The sequence below is a fragment of the Cryptomeria japonica genome, chromosome 10 (genome assembly GCF_030272615.1).
Source record: "Cryptomeria japonica chromosome 10, Sugi_1.0, whole genome shotgun sequence".
In the NCBI taxonomy this organism is placed as follows: Eukaryota; Viridiplantae; Streptophyta; class Pinopsida; order Cupressales; family Cupressaceae; genus Cryptomeria; species Cryptomeria japonica.
This window is the reverse complement of record NC_081414.1, coordinates 770,806,633-770,813,152: the sequence shown is the minus strand read 5'-3', so window position 1 is coordinate 770,813,152 and position 6,520 is coordinate 770,806,633.

Below are 6,520 nucleotides of genomic sequence, written 5' to 3'. Positions count from 1 at the left end.
TGAACGTATGTTTTCTTTGATTGTTGAGTTTGACATTGGAGTAGGAGAGTATGCTCTCATCCTTCTTAGGGTGACCACAAATCCAGATCTTCAATACCATGCTCATGTTTTGATTGTGTGTCACCTTTAGAGGGCCTGCCTTCCCGACCATTTACTTTTGCAAGCAAGTGACAATTGTGAGAAGTGAATGACCCAAAGTAAGTACAACTAGAATACCTTGGTATTCTAACTCACTATAAATAAATACCTGATGAGCGAAAGCTTTGAAGGAAGGGTTACGTGGGAATTGTAGTTACTTGGGAAGTGATGACCCTTGAACTCTTTCTCATATCAACATCTAAGTAGGACCTCACGGTCTAAATCGTGCTTGCACGACTACATTTGTTTGGTATCTTGGTGGGCTTAATGTCTCAATCACGCTTGCGTGACACCAAGGAGTAACACTTAACATAAATCCTTACTAAACACCTTGTATTTAGAGGCCAGAAACCCTTCTAGTTGCTTGAGAAGGACAAGTTCGGATACTTGGAAGAGATACTAAGTTCGCCATGGGGAGATTTCCATGGGGACTGATGCTTGGCTGCCCTAAGAAGTGAGTGTCATGGAGGGGAGCCCGTGGGGTCAAGCATCTATGTATTCTCCTTGAATCCCATAACGAGTCTACCTCTCAAGTACCTACTGCCCTTGCCATCCATAAGAAATGTGTGAATGAGCATGATTGTCTTGAGTCTAAGTTGAAATATCTTGTCTTCTTTGTTTGTCAAAAGTTGAGTTGTGCCTCATTTCAAAAACAAGACAAATTGATTCAAAACAAGGTTAAACACAAGAGTATTTCATCCAACAAAGTACAAAACCACTTTCAAACATGGTTGTCAAACATTTTTCAAAGTCTTGTCTCAACATTCATGTCACTTAGATTTAGGGTCATCCTAGGTTTACATTTTGCAAGTTCATTGTCAAGTACCAAGGTTAAGTTTCACCTAGGTCATACTCCTTTGCATGTGAATAAGGGTCATCCATTTGCATGTGTCCTCTTGCATTAGAGTAATACCATTTTCATAATTCAAACTTAGGTTGACATTGTCATACATTTGCATTTGCATACCCTAGGTCTCTTCATTAAGTTTAGGTCATTATCATATCATATTAGGATCACTTGCATAGTAATTGTCCCTTTGCATATAGTGTCAAAACTAGGTTTTGTCATACTTGAGTAATGAAAATCTTTGATAAACCCTAAGTCATTTTTAGGAAGTCTAGACCTTATCAAACTTTTGTCTTTTTGTCATCATTGTCATTTGGTCAAACCTAGCTTAGTATCCAAGCATATTAGGGGAGACATTGTCATTTTGTCCTTTGTCACTTGGTCCTTTTGTCCTTTGAGGTCTAGACATCATTTCAATTTCCTAAGGGTCTCTTTTTAGATTTGCATTCCAAAAAGTTTGTCAAAATCTTGAAAAACAACCAAAAACATAGGTTGCATTCTTGCCATAGATTGCATTTTCATTTATTTAGGTTGCATTTAGTTGCATATCATACATCATCCTTTTAAAATCAAAATTCCCAAAAATATTGCATAGTAACATGTCTATTGAAACAAGGTTCCAAGCACCAATGATGCAACAAAGTTTGACATATCAACCGACAATGCAATCACAATTCTATCCAACCCAACAACAAGGCAATATTGATCAAACTTATCATGATAATGTAAATGTCCAAATACAAAAACTAGAGGAGAAACTAGCTCAAGAAGAGGAGATATTGGAACAAAGAGTGAAAAACATTGAGAAGAATAGATCACAAATGTCCAAAATGTTTCAAAAATTTCCAAGTCAAAATCCAAAAATTGAGCCAATTGATGTAAGATCTCTTCTTGAACGATCAGACATACCAGCTCTCCTCTCACAAATAGAGATGATGAAACAATTTCAAGAAAAGAGACAACATCAATTTCAACATTATGTGCCTCCACAACAAGAACAAGAAGGTGTTTACTATCAATTAGATTTTCAACCATCACAACCAATTGTTCAATAGTTCGAACATTTCCAACAGACACAACCGATGGTCCAACATATACAACCAACACAACCAATGGTCCAATTTCAACAATATGTCCAACCAACTATACAATGTCAACAAATAGTTCAACCAATGGTGGAATATCAACACATTCAATCAACATATCAATGTCAACAACCACAACCAAACATTCAAAAACAAAGGTTGCAGCCCACACCAAGCCAAGTTTCAAACATGTCAGAACAATTGAACCAAGTCCAATATCAAAACATGACATCAGATCAGAACCAACTCCTTGCCAAACAAGTTCAAATTCCAGATACAACTATGTCAAAACCTCGAAAGAAAGGTGGCTTTATTGCAATTCTCTTAAGGAAACTACCAAGTGAGTTCTTTGAGGAAGATAAAGATAATACAATTATGTCTAGCAATGCCTCATCTCCCCACAAACAAATTGAATCTCCAGTGGCATCTATCCCTACACCTTTAGAAGTTTCACAAGAACCTTCTATATTGTCCTCATCAAACAATACACCCAAGGATGCAATTATCCAAGGGCTATCCATAATTGATTGCCAAGATAATCCAATTCATGATGCACATCCTTGTCATGTTTCAGAAATACAAGACCTAATGCCACCATGCACTTTATTGCCATTACCTGTTTTAGAGGACCCCATTCGAAGTCTCTCTTCCTCATGTCCAAGCATTGATTCCTTGCCAGAATCCATCACAAATGTTCAAAGTGCATTTCCTTCATGCCAAAGCATTGATTCCTTGCAAAAATCCCCCATGCATATCCAAAGTCCAACCCCATGTCAAGAGGATAATTTAGAGCATAAAGAAACATGTGTTAAAACAGATCAAGATCAAGATCTTGAAACCTTATCATCCCATCCAATTGTTGACCAAGACTCCATGTTCCCAGACACTCACAATGATTCACTTATTCCTATCAATTCTATCCAAGAACACAATGTCCTTTCAAATCCCATTGTCATTCCACTTCCTAAGAAAGATCAAGATATCCCTTCCATCCTTTCCAATGATCCCATTGAAAGTCAAGAGCAAAGCACCTTTAAAGAGGATTCCAATGATCTTCCTCCTTGTCAAGATCAAATTATTCCCTTAAATCCTCCACAAGATCCTTTTGTTCCTCCATCTCCTTGTCTTAATGCTCCATATACACTCCAAGATCGTATTTCTTTTGATGATCCCATTATTTCTCCCATTCCATCTCTTGAAGAGCCTGTCATTGAACCATGTCCACTACACAATCCTAGTCCCCCTCATGATCCTAATCCCCTTCATGATTCTAACATGTCAATGCAAGATGTTCATGAACCCTCGACATGCATAATGGGTTCTTCCACTTTGGTGCAATCCGATCCACTTCAAGATCTCATTATTTCTCTCATATCATATCCACCTCATAATGGACTCGCGTCTTCTTCCCATAGAAAAGAGTATCCTACAAGTCAAGATATTCATAAAGGAAAAGGAGTAGATCTCCATAAGCAAGAATCCCTCCATATCAAAGAAGATCTTAAGGGTCATGTCTACACAACTCACTCTCAAGACGTTGGTATCCCTCCATCAAAATCAAAACATATCCCTTCCCCATCATACCTTCCATCCATCTTAGGTCCTTATATCCCTTCATCCTCTATACAAGGTCAGCAAAGGCACACATCCTTGAGTAAATTTCATACATCCAAAAGAACTCCATTGCATTCATATCCATCCATGCATTCATTTCCCCCTCCAAGCAATTTGGATGCCAAGCATAAAAGTCATGAGTCTAGAAATCCACATGTATTCAAGGATCAACATGTCCAATATAATCAACATGTCAAAACAAAGAACAATATGATCTATAAAGAAAAAGAAATATCCAAAAGGCCACAAAGGCCCACTGAGCAAAATAAAGAAAAGTCAAAATATATATGGGTTCCTAAATCCCTTGTGCAAGCAATGCACTCCAAGGAACCACAAAAACATGAAAAATCAAAAACCATGTGGGTTCCTAAGCGGCTCCTTGAAGCACAAAAGCCTAAAGAAACATCCAAATTGGCATCCAAAATTGCTATTCCTCCATCCAAACCTTCCAAGTCTATTCCTCCACCACCTTCTTCATCCGTTTTGGGCTCTTATGTCCCAAAATCCCAAGTTATTCCTCCATCCAAATCTCACAATCTGAGATCCATTTTTCCTCCATCAGTCCATCACCCCTTAAGGTGTGTGCTAATGTTGATCTTGCCTTCATTTCCATCCAGTGAAGCCAAATTCTTCCAATACCCTATCCATTATCCAATGCATATTTTCCATCCTTCCATCCCTTTTGTCCATCCTTTGCATAAATCCTTGCCTTAGTTTCATCTCATTTTCCATTTTCTTATCCTACCAACGTCTTTGAGCATACTTTTAAAGGTCATGGTCCATTTTTTTCAAGGCTACTATCCAAAAAAAAAAAAAAAAGATGTTTGAGTCCTTCTTCCATCCCCTATCATGTGTCCATCCTCTATTGAAAAAGTCAAAATCAAAAAAAAAAAAAATCAAAAAAGCAAAAAAATACAAAAAAAAAAAAGTGAGAAAAAAAGACAAAAGAAAAAACATAAAGCAAAAATAATTCGTCCACTGGTGAAAACTTGGCAAACAGGTGCCTTGGGCAAGTACCGTGATGAAAACCTAGCAAATAGGCGTCATGCGTAATCTATGAACTTCTTGCACACCACACTTGGGGGCAGGTTTCCTCCTTCATATCCTATTTCCCTTCATTATCTTATCATACCATGTCATTACCCTTCATATCCTATTGTCCCTCATGTCCAGTTTCCCTTTCCACCTTTGATCTTGACAAGGTTGAGGATCTTCATGAGCATCTTGTTTGCAGCTTTTAGTCCATCATAGCTTTTGGTCATTTATCCATTTGCTTATTATAACCTTTCATCCATATTCCCTAGCTTATTGCAACTTTCTGCCACCATCTCGTATCCTATCCCGACCTTTAGTCCATGTCCCTTATCCATTCTTGGTCTTGCTTATCCTATCCATATCTTATCACTATCCATACACTCTTTCTGTCCCTTGATCTTGATCTGACATAAGAATGCAAAATTTAAACATGGTTTCAAAAACCTCTTGACATGTCCCTCATGCCATGTCACTACTTTACATTGTCATATCCAGTCTCTTGTCAAATCATGCCATAGCCCTTAAAAATTGCATACGTATTGTCTCCATGATAAAAGGCCTTTGTCTTCCCTCTATCCACCAACATTTCAGAAAGCCTATTCATTCACCTATCATATTCCTTGCCTTGCTAGACATTGGGGGCAAAAATCCAAAAAAATTGCAAAATGTCCTGAAAAAAATCCCTAAAAATTGAAAAATATCTTGAAATAATCCAAAAACATTCAAATAATGTCCTGAAATAATTCAAAAAAAATTGAAAAATGTCCTGAAATAATTCAAAAAAAAAATTGAAAAATGTCCTGAAAAAATTCAAAAAAATCGAAAAATGTCCTGAAAAAAAAATAAAAAAAATCAAATAATGTCTTGAAATAATCCCTAAAAAGTCAAATAAAGTCCTGAAAAAAATGAACACAAAAAAAAAAAAAAAATTATAAAAATCGCAAAATAAAAACAAAAATATCCCATTTGTGCATCGACAGATCGTTGAGCATCCCTCCAATGACACGCAATCACACACTGTGCTTTAATAGAATCATGCATTAACAGATGAACCTTTTCAATCAAACTAGACATTCAAACTGATCAACATTGTCATATCAATCAATCAGCATCAAAATCATTTGTCCTTGGCACTACTATCATGGGTCTTATACAGGGTGTGGTTTACTCGAAACCAGACTGTGTCCTGTCTTAGACGGGGTACCACATGTCCTGAAACCAGACAACATGATTGTCTTATCAACACTTTCAACTTTTGACAATGAAGATCAAGATGTTTGTTTGATTTGTTTGAATTTGTGCATCTTATCTTTTTGATTTATCTTTGGCTTCGATCATGTTCCTATGTTGCTCGATGATGTCACTGAGTGATTTAGAGTGACCGGGATGGTTTATGGTCTCTTTCTTTTTTGTTGTGATTGCGTGTTTTTGTTTGCGATGTGTCTATTGCAAAAAGGGTTGCATTTCAGCTCTGGCCTTTAATGCCATGATGCTATGCATCCATTTTGCTATATTAAAATAAAGGTTCTCACCTACAAAGTGCATTACTGAAAGCAAGTTTTTCTTCGTCTCTAACTGTCCTCTGTCTCATTTCTTCTTACTAACATTTCTTCCGTCAGTTCGGATAGTCAGTTTGGTCTAGTGCTCCGATTTCTCCAAACACATATGCTACATCCTACATCCATTTGGTTAGTACATTTGCATTATATTGAACATCATATCGAGCATCATATCAAGCATTTTATCCATGTCATATTATAAATGCATCAAAAGCACATAAAAATATATCCATAAATGTTCC